The sequence below is a fragment of the Hyla sarda genome, unplaced genomic scaffold, assembly GCF_029499605.1.
Source record: "Hyla sarda isolate aHylSar1 unplaced genomic scaffold, aHylSar1.hap1 scaffold_2234, whole genome shotgun sequence".
NCBI lineage: Eukaryota > Metazoa > Chordata > Amphibia > Anura > Hylidae > Hyla > Hyla sarda.
The window spans coordinates 1-13,197 of NW_026608911.1; the positions used below are offsets into that span (position 1 = coordinate 1).

A 13,197-nucleotide genomic window follows, 5' to 3' on the forward strand; every position below is an offset into this window, starting at 1 on the left:
CTTCATGGGCACTATCACTGCTTGCTGTCAGGGAGGCTGCCAGACAATTTTCCATGCACACTCTGGGCTGGGGGGCAGTCAACCACCAGTACACACAGCAGAACCTAAACCCATACCATTATTGCTAAGCAGCAAGACAGGGGCCCATTGCACTCCCACGGGGCCTTTTTAAATGCAATCCATAACCCGGATTTGCCAGGAACCCTTCTTACTCCTCCTACTTGCATGTGACACTGGGCTTAGGATCTGCATAGGAAACACACACACAAGCACACACCTACCTTTGTTGCCTGCAGATGCCTCCTTGGCTGTCCCCAAACGGTATCAAACCAACACCCACGGGAAGCTGTAAGCATAGAGGACATGCCTGCACCCCATTGGACTTACCTGTGTGGGTTAAATCCGGGTTATTTGACAACCTATGGCGGTGATGGTTCTGCTCAGGCAGAGCAGTGCTGATGCTCCTCATAAAGCTGTCGCTGCTGTGAAGGTTCTAGGTGACATCACAAATCCCTATGGTTACATACACAACAAAGCTGGGTTGTTGTTGTTTACACTCTGCAAGGCCTGTGGAAGTGAGTGACATCATAGCACTGTAGTTCTGAGGGTTCAAGATGGATGCAACAATCTCCTGTTGCTTCTATGAAGGCCGTAATAGACGATATCACCAAACAGCTCCATAGTCACATACACAGCAAAGGAGAGATGTTGTTTACACCTAGTGATGTCAGTGGTATTGAGTGACATCACAGCACAGTGCTAAGGCTCCTGGGCCTGGACACAGCAGCGGCTGCAATATCTCAACGGAGAATACGTTTATATCTATGTGTGTGTGTGCGCATATATATATATATATATATATATATATATATATATATATATATATATATTTCTCCGCCGAAATCACTTTTAAACCCATTTCCACCTTTTTTTCCCTTCTCTTCCTCTTACTTTTTTTTCACGTTTTTTTACGTTTTTCTCCTTTTCGCCTCTTTTCTGGGCGTATTATTCTTCTTTTTCTTCTTTTTTTTCGTCTAATGCATACCCCATCAGTGCAGCAATGCTTATTCAATACCGCCAGCAGATGGAGACACTGGGGGATAATTTTCTAAGGATTTATACTGATTTTTCCTGTCTGAATTTGTCGCACAGAAAGTTGCAGGCCAAATATGTGTGACATTTCTGCGACTTTAGCTTCTAGAGCATTTTTACAACATTATACATAGGTGCTGAATACATAAAAAGCGACTGTTCAGCGACAGACAAGTCGCATCGGCTGAAAGTAGGCCAGAATGTCAGTCCATGTTGGAGCAGGTTTAGATACAGTCTAAAGCATAGATCTCAAAGTCTGTGCACAGAATTTAGCAAGGGCCTCGCACCTTCTGATGCATCAGGTAGGTGCACAATAGCATAGCCTAACCCTCTGTACTTTGGTCTATATTGATGCGGGACATAGACAGCCAGCTGATGACCAATCCATTAGTGCAATGGATGGCTGGAAGCATTTGTCTTTGCCTTTGCAATACCACAGAAGCAATGCATGGTCAATGTACAGCAATGACACACCTGTGTGAACAGCCAGGAGACCCCCCCCCCCCCCATGTTATGTTACATAGTTACATAGTTAGTACGGTCGAAAAAAGACATATGTCCATCAAGTTCAACCAGGGAATTAAGGGGTAGGGGTGTGGCGCGATATTGGGGAAGGGATGAGATTTTATATTTCTTCATAAGCATTAATCTTATTTTGTCAATTAGGAACATTCAGCACCCACCCGCTATCAAGGCAGCTGCCTATCATGTCATGCCCTACCTGCACAGGTGTGCTGGCTACTCAAATGATCCAATTAAGGAGGCCATTTAGTCAGCAGCAGCAGAAGTCCTGTGCCTGGACGCTCCAACAGGGGCCAGACACAAGCAGAAGCAGAAGCAGCAGAAGCAGCAGCAGCACCACCTTTTGTTTTTTGGCTGCAGCAGCAGCAAGGCCCACAGGGCTGGCTAGCTGGCTAGCCAGCAAGCAGGTAGCAATGAAAGTAGGAATCTTTCTTTTTAACCCTGTAAGGGGGTGGTGCACTGTACCCGAAGATACTGCCATATCGGGTCAATGCATAGGGCGACGGAAGCAAGCTTCGAAATCGGCCCCCGTTCTCAAAAATCCATTTAATATATGGTCCCCAGATAGGGGACGTATCAGATATTAAACTGATAAGAACAGATACTACACTTGATCTTAGCCAAAAGGCCGAGAAGCGATAACCGTGAAAGGGGCGGGCCCAACAAGGTCCCCTTCATGGGCACTATCACTGCTTGCTGTCAGGGAGGCTGCCAGACAATTTTCCATGCACACTCTGGGCTGGGGGGCAGTCAACCACCAGTACACACAGCAGAACCTAAACCCATACCATTATTGCTAAGCAGCAAGACAGGGGCCCATTGCACTCCCACGGGGCCTTTTTAAATGCAATCCATAACCCGGATTTGCCAGGAACCCTTCTTACTCCTCCTACTTGCATGTGACACTGGGCTTAGGATCTGCATAGGAAACACACACACAAGCACACACCTACCTTTGTTGCCTGCAGATGCCTCCTTGGCTGTCCCCAAACGGTATCAAACCAACACCCACGGGAAGCTGTAAGCATAGAGGACATGCCTGCACCCCATTGGACTTACCTGTGTGGGTTAAATCCGGGTTATTTGACAACCTATGGCGGTGATGGTTCTGCTCAGGCAGAGCAGTGCTGATGCTCCTCATAAAGCTGTCGCTGCTGTGAAGGTTCTAGGTGACATCACAAATCCCTATGGTTACATACACAACAAAGCTGGGTTGTTGTTGTTTACACTCTGCAAGGCCTGTGGAAGTGAGTGACATCATAGCACTGTAGTTCTGAGGGTTCTAGATGGATGCAACAATCTCCTGTTGCTTCTATGAAGGCCGTAATAGACGACATCACCAAACAGCTCCATAGTCACATACACAGCAAAGGAGAGATGTTGTTTACACCTAGTGATGTCAGTGGTATTGAGTGACATCACAGCACAGTGCTAAGGCTCCTGGGCCTGGACACAGCAGCGGCTGCAATATCTCAACGGAGAATACGTTTATATATATGTGTGTGTGTGCGCGTATATATATATATATATATATATATATATATATATATATATATTTCTCCGCCGAAATCACTTTTAAACCCATTTCCACCTTTTTTTCCCTTCTCTTCCTCTTACTTTTTTTTCACGTTTTTTTACGTTTTTCTCCTTTTCGCCTCTTTTCTGGGCGTATTATTCTTCTTTTTCTTCTTTTTTTTCGTCTAATGCATACCCCATCAGTGCAGCAATGCTTATTCAATACCGCCAGCAGATGGAGACACTGGGGGATAATTTTCTAAGGATTTATACTGATTTTTCCTGTCTGAATTTGTCGCACAGAAAGTTGCAGGCCAAATATGTGTGACATTTCTGCGACTTTAGCTTCTAGAGCATTTTTACAACATTATACATAGGTGCTGAATACATAAAAAGCGACTGTTCAGCGACAGACAAGTCGCATCGGCTGAAAGTAGGCCAGAATGTCAGTCCATGTTGGAGCAGGTTTAGATACAGTCTAAAGCATAGATCTCAAAGTCTGTGCACAGAATTTAGCAAGGGCCTCGCACCTTCTGATGCATCAGGTAGGTGCACAATAGCATAGCCTAACCCTCTGTACTTTGGTCTATATTGATGCGGGACATAGACAGCCAGCTGATGACCAATCCATTAGTGCAATGGATGGCTGGAAGCATTTGTCTTTGCCTTTGCAATACCACAGAAGCAATGCATGGTCAATGTACAGCAATGACACACCTGTGTGAACAGCCAGGAGACCCCCCCCCCCCCCATGTTATGTTACATAGTTACATAGTTAGTACGGTCGAAAAAAGACATATGTCCATCAAGTTCAACCAGGGAATTAAGGGGTAGGGGTGTGGCGCGATATTGGGGAAGGGATGAGATTTTATATTTCTTCATAAGCATTAATCTTATTTTGTCAATTAGGAACATTCAGCACCCACCCGCTATCAAGGCAGCTGCCTATCATGTCATGCCCTACCTGCACAGGTGTGCTGGCTACTCAAATGATCCAATTAAGGAGGCGATTTAGTCAGCAGCAGCAGAAGTCCTGTGCCTGGACGCTCCAACAGGGGCCAGACACAAGCAGAAGCAGAAGCAGCAGAAGCAGCAGCAGCACCACCTTTTGTTTTTTGGCTGCAGCAGCAGCAAGGCCCACAGGGCTGGCTAGCTGGCTAGCCAGCAAGCAGGTAGCAATGAAAGTAGGAATCTTTCTTTTTAACCCTGTAAGGGGGTGGTGCACTGTACCCGAAGATACTGCCATATCGGGTCAATGCATAGGGCGACGGAAGCAAGCTTCGAAATCGGCCCCCGTTCTCAAAAATCCATTTAATATATGGTCCCCAGATAGGGGACGTATCAGATATTAAACTGATAAGAACAGATACTACACTTGATCTTAGCCAAAAGGCCGAGAAGCGATAACCGTGAAAGGGGCGGGCCCAACAAGGTCCCCTTCATGGGCACTATCACTGCTTGCTGTCAGGGAGGCTGCCAGACAATTTTCCATGCACACTCTGGGCTGGGGGGCAGTCAACCACCAGTACACACAGCAGAACCTAAACCCATACCATTATTGCTAAGCAGCAAGACAGGGGCCCATTGCACTCCCACGGGGCCTTTTTAAATGCAATCCATAACCCGGATTTGCCAGGAACCCTTCTTACTCCTCCTACTTGCATGTGACACTGGGCTTAGGATCTGCATAGGAAACACACACACAAGCACACACCTACCTTTGTTGCCTGCAGATGCCTCCTTGGCTGTCCCCAAACGGTATCAAACCAACACCCACGGGAAGCTGTAAGCATAGAGGACATGCCTGCACCCCATTGGACTTACCTGTGTGGGTTAAATCCGGGTTATTTGACAACCTATGGCGGTGATGGTTCTGCTCAGGCAGAGCAGTGCTGATGCTCCTCATAAAGCTGTCGCTGCTGTGAAGGTTCTAGGTGACATCACAAATCCCTATGGTTACATACACAACAAAGCTGGGTTGTTGTTGTTTACACTCTGCAAGGCCTGTGGAAGTGAGTGACATCATAGCACTGTAGTTCTGAGGGTTCAAGATGGATGCAACAATCTCCTGTTGCTTCTATGAAGGCCGTAATAGACGACATCACCAAACAGCTCCATAGTCACATACACAGCAAAGGAGAGATGTTGTTTACACCTAGTGATGTCAGTGGTATTGAGTGACATCACAGCACAGTGCTAAGGCTCCTGGGCCTGGACACAGCAGCGGCTGAAATATCTCAACGGAGAATACGTTTATATCTATGTGTGTGTGTGCGCATATATATATATATATATATATATATATATATATATATATATATATATATTTCTCCGCCGAAATCACTTTTAAACCCATTTCCACCTTTTTTTCCCTTCTCTTCCTCTTACTTTTTTTTCACGTTTTTTTACGTTTTTCTCCTTTTCGCCTCTTTTCTGGGCGTATTATTCTTCTTTTTCTTCTTTTTTTTCGTCTAATGCATACCCCATCAGTGCAGCAATGCTTATTCAATACCGCCAGCAGATGGAGACACTGGGGGATAATTTTCTAAGGATTTATAGTGATTTTTCCTGTCTGAATTTGTCGCACAGAAAGTTGCAGGCCAAATATGTGTGACATTTCTGCGACTTTAGCTTCTAGAGCATTTTTACAACATTATACATAGGTGCTGAATACATAAAAAGCGACTGTTCAGCGACAGACAAGTCGCATCGGCTGAAAGTAGGCCAGAATGTCAGTCCATGTTGGAGCAGGTTTAGATACAGTCTAAAGCATAGATCTCAAAGTCTGTGCACAGAATTTAGCAAGGGCCTCGCACCTTCTGATGCATCAGGTAGGTGCACAATAGCATAGCCTAACCCTCTGTACTTTGGTCTATATTGATGCGGGACATAGACAGCCAGCTGATGACCAATCCATTAGTGCAATGGATGGCTGGAAGCATTTGTCTTTGCCTTTGCAATACCACAGAAGCAATGCATGGTCAATGTACAGCAATGACACACCTGTGTGAACAGCCAGGAGACCCCCCCCCCCCCCCCCCATGTTATGTTACATAGTTACATAGTTAGTACGGTCGAAAAAAGACATATGTCCATCAAGTTCAACCAGGGAATTAAGGGGTAGGGGTGTGGCGCGATATTGGGGAAGGGATGAGATTTTATATTTCTTCATAAGCATTAATCTTATTTTGTCAATTAGGAACATTCAGCACCCACCCGCTATCAAGGCAGCTGCCTATCATGTCATGCCCTACCTGCACAGGTGTGCTGGCTACTCAAATGATCCAATTAAGGAGGCCATTTAGTCAGCAGCAGCAGAAGTCCTGTGCCTGGACGCTCCAACAGGGGCCAGACACAAGCAGAAGCAGAAGCAGCAGAAGCAGCAGCAGCACCACCTTTTGTTTTTTGGCTGCAGCAGCAGCAAGGCCCACAGGGCTGGCTAGCTGGCTAGCCAGCAAGCAGGTAGCAATGAAAGTAGGAATCTTTCTTTTTAACCCTGTAAGGGGGTGGTGCACTGTACCCGAAGATACTGCCATATCGGGTCAATGCATAGGGCGACGGAAGCAAGCTTCGAAATCGGCCCCCGTTCTCAAAAATCCATTTAATATATGGTCCCCAGATAGGGGACGTATCAGATATTAAACTGATAAGAACAGATAAGGTTTCAACAAAATTTTATTGAATAAATAAGAAACCATACAAAATTTAAAATGCAAAATAATAAAAGGTTCACAAAAGTTTTAAAATACAAATAATAAAACCAGTAATAAAAGGAGAAAAAATAAAAATGGCAGGATAAAACATTATACAAATGTCATAAAAACTGATTATACTGTTATTTCGTTCCATAGAGGCAGACACCACATGGATGCTGCCTCGCTGGCCCCCAACTGTTTCTTGTCTCTTAGGTAATAGATGTACATCTCACTCAGGGCCAGCTTTATACAGTTTTTAACATCAATAAAATCATGTTTAAAAAGTAAGATGTTCCTAACTTTCCAGATGGCATTTTTAAAACAATTAATAATCATCCAGCAGATCATCTGCTGTTTAAAATTGGGGCAGTTAAAAAGACCGTAAAAGACACATTCGTGATTAAAATCTTTTAGGCCGCAGGCCCACTTCAAAAGTGGGCCTACCTTCCTCCAAAGCTCCCGTGCAAAAGGGCAGTTCCAAAATATGTGCAGCACCGTTTCGTCCACTCCACAGCCATCTCTCGGGCACTTGGCTCTCGCCACCAGTCCTCGCCTGTGCTGGAACTCACGAGTAGGGAGGCACTGGTGGACGATTGCCCAGGCAAGATCCCTGTGTACATTCGCCAGAAACTTCCCGTACACGTTCCGCCATACCTTTTTGGATCTTGCCTGTGTGAAATTGGACACTGCCAGGGTAACCTCACTCCGCCTGAGGACCTTTGATACCTTTCTCTGGTCCCCCAGTATGTCAGGCTCCAAATCTTGGAGACCTAGGAGCCTGACTGTCTTTTCCAACACCACATAATGTTTTGGGGGACACAGAAGCACCGGAGCGTTCAGAGGGATGCGCAACCATCTTTTAAAAACCATGCCCGCAGCGTACCTTAAAAAGCAGCTAAAAATGCCATCGGATTTAATAATTTTAAAACAGAAACAGAAATACTTTATGTAAAAGAAAGTAAAAAGGTTAGGAACATCTTTCCCGCCATTATCTTTACTTTTGTACATAAAATCACGCTTTAATTTCTCCATTTTTGAACCCCATAAAAAAGAAAAAACAATTCTAGTTACTTTTTTAATGTATAAAATAGATGGAGGAAATACCATGGCAATGTATAGCATAATAGGGAGTAAAACCATCTTTATTATTAAAATCTTCCCCTCCATGGTAAGGTTTCTAAGATTCCACATTAAAATCTTCTTCTCCATCTTAGCTATAGCTGAATCCCAGTTAGGGCTCCCATCATTGACCTGGTTAAAAACAATACCTAAAACTTTAATTTGATCCTGTTGCATTGTGACTCCTGGGGTGATGGATGAATCCCAGGAGCCAATATAAAAACAGTCACATTTATCTGTGTTTAGCTTAAAACCAGAGACCTCGCAGAAATAGCTGGTGTTCCTCAATGCCCCCCTCATGGATGGAGAGTCCGGGCACAGTATGGTGACATCATCCATGTACCCCAACACCTTTAGATGGGTCCCTCCTCCACCAGGTATCGGTACGCCTCTTACTACCCGGTCTTTTCTGAGGAGGGCCATCAGTGGTTCGATTGCGCAAATAAAAAGGAGTGGGGACAGGGGGCAGCCCTGTTTGACACCTGATAAAAGAGGAACACCGCTGGTTAAAAAGCCATTAACAGAGACTTGACTAAAACAGGATCGGTATAAAAGCATGATTCGGCTTAAAATCGTTTCAGGCACTGCCATCTTTTTAAGAACTAAAAACAGGTATTCATGGGAGACCCTATCAAAGGCTTTTTCAAAGTCTAAGGATAAAATTGCTACAGTTTGATTTCTATCCTTAAAATACCATAAAACATCTCTTAAAATATTTAGGGATTCAGCTATAGACCTTCCAGGTACCCCACAAACCTGATTTGGGTGAATTAATTTATGAATAAAAGGTTTAAAACGGACAGCTAATAACTTGGCTAAAACTTTATAATCGACATTTAAAAGTGTGATGGGGCGCCAATTTTTTAGCATATCCTTTTCACCCTTTTTAAAAAGTAATGATACAATCCCCCTCCTCCAGGAAGGGGGAAGTTCATTAACAATAAAAGTTTCTTTATACAATAAAACCATATCATCCTTTAAAATATCCCAAAAAGCTAAATAAAATTCGATGGGTAAACCATCTTCCCCAGGGGCCTTCCCACTAGAAAAACTTTTAAAAACAAATAAAAGTTCATCTAAGTTAAGATCACGGGATAAAACCTCCTGGTCTAAAACATCTAGCTTAAAATCAAGGGAATTAAGAACATGTTCTAAAAAGGATGGATTAAGATCTTTCTTATTAAAAAGAAGCTGGTAGAAGTTAAAAACTGCATCTAACATGCCTTTTGGAGTGGATTCACCCTCAAGGTTTTGGATGATATCCCTCCTATTCATCACTTTTTTAAAAAAGAAACGGGAACATTTCTCGCCCTCCTCCAGGTGCTGCACATGTGAGTTAAAAATGATTTGTTTCCCTTTCTTTTCTATGGCATGTTTTATTTCAGTTTTAAGGTTTAAAATATCATTTTCTACATCCATACCAGCTTCTTTCAATTTAAAAAGTACATTTAAACGCATGTTAAGAACATAAAACCACTGTTTTTCCATTTTTGCCTTCTTCTTACCTGCTTTGATAAAAAAAAATCTGATTTTAGATTTGGTGCCCTCCCACCAGTGCAGCATAGGCTCGTGGGGTTTTCTTTGTGATTGCCAGCATTGGTAGGTCCGCACAAACTCCTCTTTTATCTCAGGGTCCTCTAGGAGTGTGGTGTTTAATCTCCAGAGGCCCCTTTTTGCTTTTTGCTCCCCCTCTAGCTCCAGGCCCACCAAGAGGAGCTTATGATCAGAGAAGATATTCTGCTCGAGCGTGCATTTCAGGGGTTTAAAAGCTCTAGAGGAAAAAATAAAATCGATTCTGGAGCTCACTCTTCCATTGGACCATGTGGCGCCTGGGTCCTCCGGCAAGAGATCCTTCCAGCAATCTTTCAAATTAAAATCATCAATAAAATTTTTAAGCAGGTAAGAAGTGCGGTCTTTACGATTAATATCCCCACCCTGCCGGTGTTCCCCATCACGTATGCAGTTAAAATCACCTCCCACCAGCAGGGGGGAAGACCCAACACAAAACAGTGGTAAAATTTCAAATAGTTCTGCCCGCTCCTGTTTATCAGGAGGGGCATACACATTTAAAACACGAATTAAAAGTCCATTAAAATATAGATGAATTAAAAGAGCTCTGCCAGGCACAATCTCAGTTACTGTATGAATAGAAAAGGACTGGCCTCGGCAGAGCAGCCCAACACCCACAGAACGACAGTCATTTGCACCGGACCATATGGATGGGCCCAGCTTCCAGTCTTCTTTTAAGTCTTTATAGTCCATTTTACTAGGGATTCCACATTCTTGTAGCAGGCAAAGGTCAAAGTCACATGTCTCTAGATAAGAAAATAAAGCAGCCCTGCGATCAGGGCTCTTTAAGGACCTCACATTGAGTGAGGCAATTTTTACAGGGATAGGCATAGTTTATGGAGAGTCCGTGCTTGGAGAATCAAAGTCAATAATAAGCTGCGTACCGTCATCCCCCGCCTGCGGGGTCATCAGCTCCTTGATGTTCTGAGGGTCGGAGCTTGAGATCGATGATGCCCCGACCCTGAGCTCGCTCTCGTCCGAACTACGGCACGCCGCTTTCCTTTGAATGTCTTCCTCTTCTTCTTCTCTTTGTCTTTTAAATGTCACACTGCTGTCCATATCCTCTGTGTTGCTCTCACTCGATGTAATCTCTGGCCCCCGGCTGATGGATCTGCGTCTTCTTTCATCATTTGACGACTGGAACTGCTGCACAGGGGCCTGTGAGGCCTCTTTTCCGGAACCTTTGCCGCTACCTTGGGAAGTTTTCATCGCTTGTTCCCCAGCAAGCGTTGCTGAGGACTGTTGCTCCAACTTCCCCATCGATCGACGATGGCCAGTTTTACCCACCGGGTCCACTGCTGGCGGGGCAGCAAACCCTGGTTTGGCGCCACTTGTCTTCTTGGCCCTGTCCTGTATAGGCGGAGTAACAGGACCGGGCTCAGACCTGGCCACCTGGCTCCCCTTCCGGCGGGCTTTCACCGGGGCCTCTTCGTCCGGAGCAGGGCGACCCTGGGCCAAGCCAGTACCTGGCTTATGCTGCAATTTTGGGTCCACTTTTGCCCCCACCGAGGCCCGTCGGCTGCCACCCGCCACAGGTGAGCCCCCTTCAGAAGTTTCGGCGGGCTCTTGAGCCAGGTAGGAAGTCGATCGACGTCTTTCAATTTCCCGGGCAGTAAACTCGATCACCCGCCCGGGCTTCGTGGAATCCCCATGGCCTCCCCCTAGCACTACCACCGGTGGGCCCCCCGATGGAGCACCAGAGGTCTTGGGCCTGGACCCATCAGTACCTGCCATCTGGGGTTTGGGCATCTTAAAAAAGGACGTCTTTTGTCCTGTCCCCTCTTTGGGTGGGCCCAGCCTTGACCCACCCATCGTAGTTTTTGCTTTATGGGGACAGGAATTAAAATCGTGATTTTCCTCTCCGCAGAGGTTGCACCTTATCGTATGGCTACATCTTGAGGCTATGTGACCTTCTTGGCCACACCTATTGCAGCGAATCACACGCTCCGCGCCGCAGGTCTCCTGGGTGTGGCCAAACCTCAAGCAATTTCGGCAATACATAGGCATTTGAGGATAGAACAGGAAGCCCCGAACTCTCCCGATGGCAAAATTTGGGGGCGGATGGCAAAGACCCCCAATACCACCGGGATCCTTACGGAGCTTGACCCAGAACTTCCTCTTGCCGTTCCAGAACCGCACGGAGTTCAAGATTTTGTTTGCGAATCGCACCTCTTCGCAGTATCGCCGAAGAAAAGTGGCTATATCCTCCGTGGTCACATGAGGGCTGTGCATAGCCACCACCAACGGTATATGTTCCTCACCATAGAGGAACTGGAACGAAAGACCGTCGAGTCGATCGTCCCTCTGGTCCGCACCAGACAAGGTTGCATAGATGTTATCGCAACACGCCGTGGCCGTGAAGGTGACGGTATACAGGCCACGGCTTTCCTGGTCATTTAGACACAGGATGTCCTCCCTATTGAGGCAGAAGTAGTCAAGAAGAATCACCTCCGCAATGAAGCGGAGGTTCTTCAACTGACGATGGCTCTCCGACACCTCTATGCGGATGGTATTTCGCATCGACATTTCCCCAGAGGGGAAAGCCCAGGAGAACGGCATCTTCCACACCCAGGGACTAAGCCCCTTCCCCAATAGCAGCAGGGGCTCGGAATCCCGCTATAAAAGCGGAACCCTTACCCAAGGCAGAGGTCGGGGGTACCCTAGGTGCTTCCGAAGCTACAGGTAACGCTCAACGTACCGAAAATGCCTTCTGAGACACAAGGTCCCAGAGACAGGGGGATCGCAACCCGTTGTCCGTGGACTAAGCCCGCTCCCCAATAGCAGCAAGGGGGTGAAGTCCCTCCGTAAGGAGAGACAATCCCCCAAGGCCGAGAAGCGGGGTACCACAGACACCTTCCGACCAGACCAAATGCAGATACTACACTTGATCTTAGCCAAAAGGCCGAGAAGCGATAACCGTGAAAGGGGCGGGCCCAACAAGGTCCCCTTCATGGGCACTATCACTGCTTGCTGTCAGGGAGGCTGCCAGACAATTTTCCATGCACACTCTGGGCTGGGGGGCAGTCAACCACCAGTACACACAGCAGAACCTAAACCCATACCATTATTGCTAAGCAGCAAGACAGGGGCCCATTGCACTCCCACGGGGCCTTTTTAAATGCAATCCATAACCCGGATTTGCCAGGAACCCTTCTTACTCCTCCTACTTGCATGTGACACTGGGCTTAGGATCTGCATAGGAAACACACACACAAGCACACACCTACCTTTGTTGCCTGCAGATGCCTCCTTGGCTGTCCCCAAACGGTATCAAACCAACACCCACGGGAAGCTGTAAGCATAGAGGACATGCCTGCACCCCATTGGACTTACCTGTGTGGGTTAAATCCGGGTTATTTGACAACCTATGGCGGTGATGGTTCTGCTCAGGCAGAGCAGTGCTGATGCTCCTCATAAAGCTGTCGCTGCTGTGAAGGTTCTAGGTGACATCACAAATCCCTATGGTTACATACACAACAAAGCTGGGTTGTTGTTGTTTACACTCTGCAAGGCCTGTGGAAGTGAGTGACATCATAGCACTGTAGTTCTGAGGGTTCAAGATGGATGCAACAATCTCCTGTTGCTTCTATGAAGGCCGTAATAGACGACATCACCAAACAGCTCCATAGTCACATACACAGCAAAGGAGAGATGTTGTTTACACCTAGTGATGTCAGTGGTATTG

At 46.2% G+C, this 13,197-nt stretch overlaps 3 non-coding genes and 1 pseudogene across 3 annotated transcripts; all 4 read right to left on the reverse strand.

Moving 5' to 3' along the window:
* Positions 1-2,063: 2,063 nt before the first annotated feature.
* Positions 2,064-2,254, reverse strand: LOC130321196 (U2 spliceosomal RNA). The gene has a single exon (XR_008866961.1). It is a non-coding gene; the product is annotated as a U2 spliceosomal RNA (small nuclear RNA).
* A 2,089-nt stretch (positions 2,255-4,343) lies between these two features.
* LOC130321208 (U2 spliceosomal RNA) lies at positions 4,344-4,534 on the reverse strand. Its single transcript, XR_008866972.1, has one exon. It is a non-coding gene; the product is annotated as a U2 spliceosomal RNA (small nuclear RNA).
* Positions 4,535-6,633: 2,099 nt separating this feature from the next.
* Positions 6,634-6,819, reverse strand: LOC130321212 (U2 spliceosomal RNA). Its single transcript, XR_008866975.1, has one exon. It is a non-coding gene; the product is annotated as a U2 spliceosomal RNA (small nuclear RNA).
* Positions 6,820-12,208: 5,389 nt separating this feature from the next.
* On the reverse strand, positions 12,209-12,426 carry LOC130321213 (U2 spliceosomal RNA; annotated as a pseudogene).
* Positions 12,427-13,197: the final 771 nt, after the last annotated feature.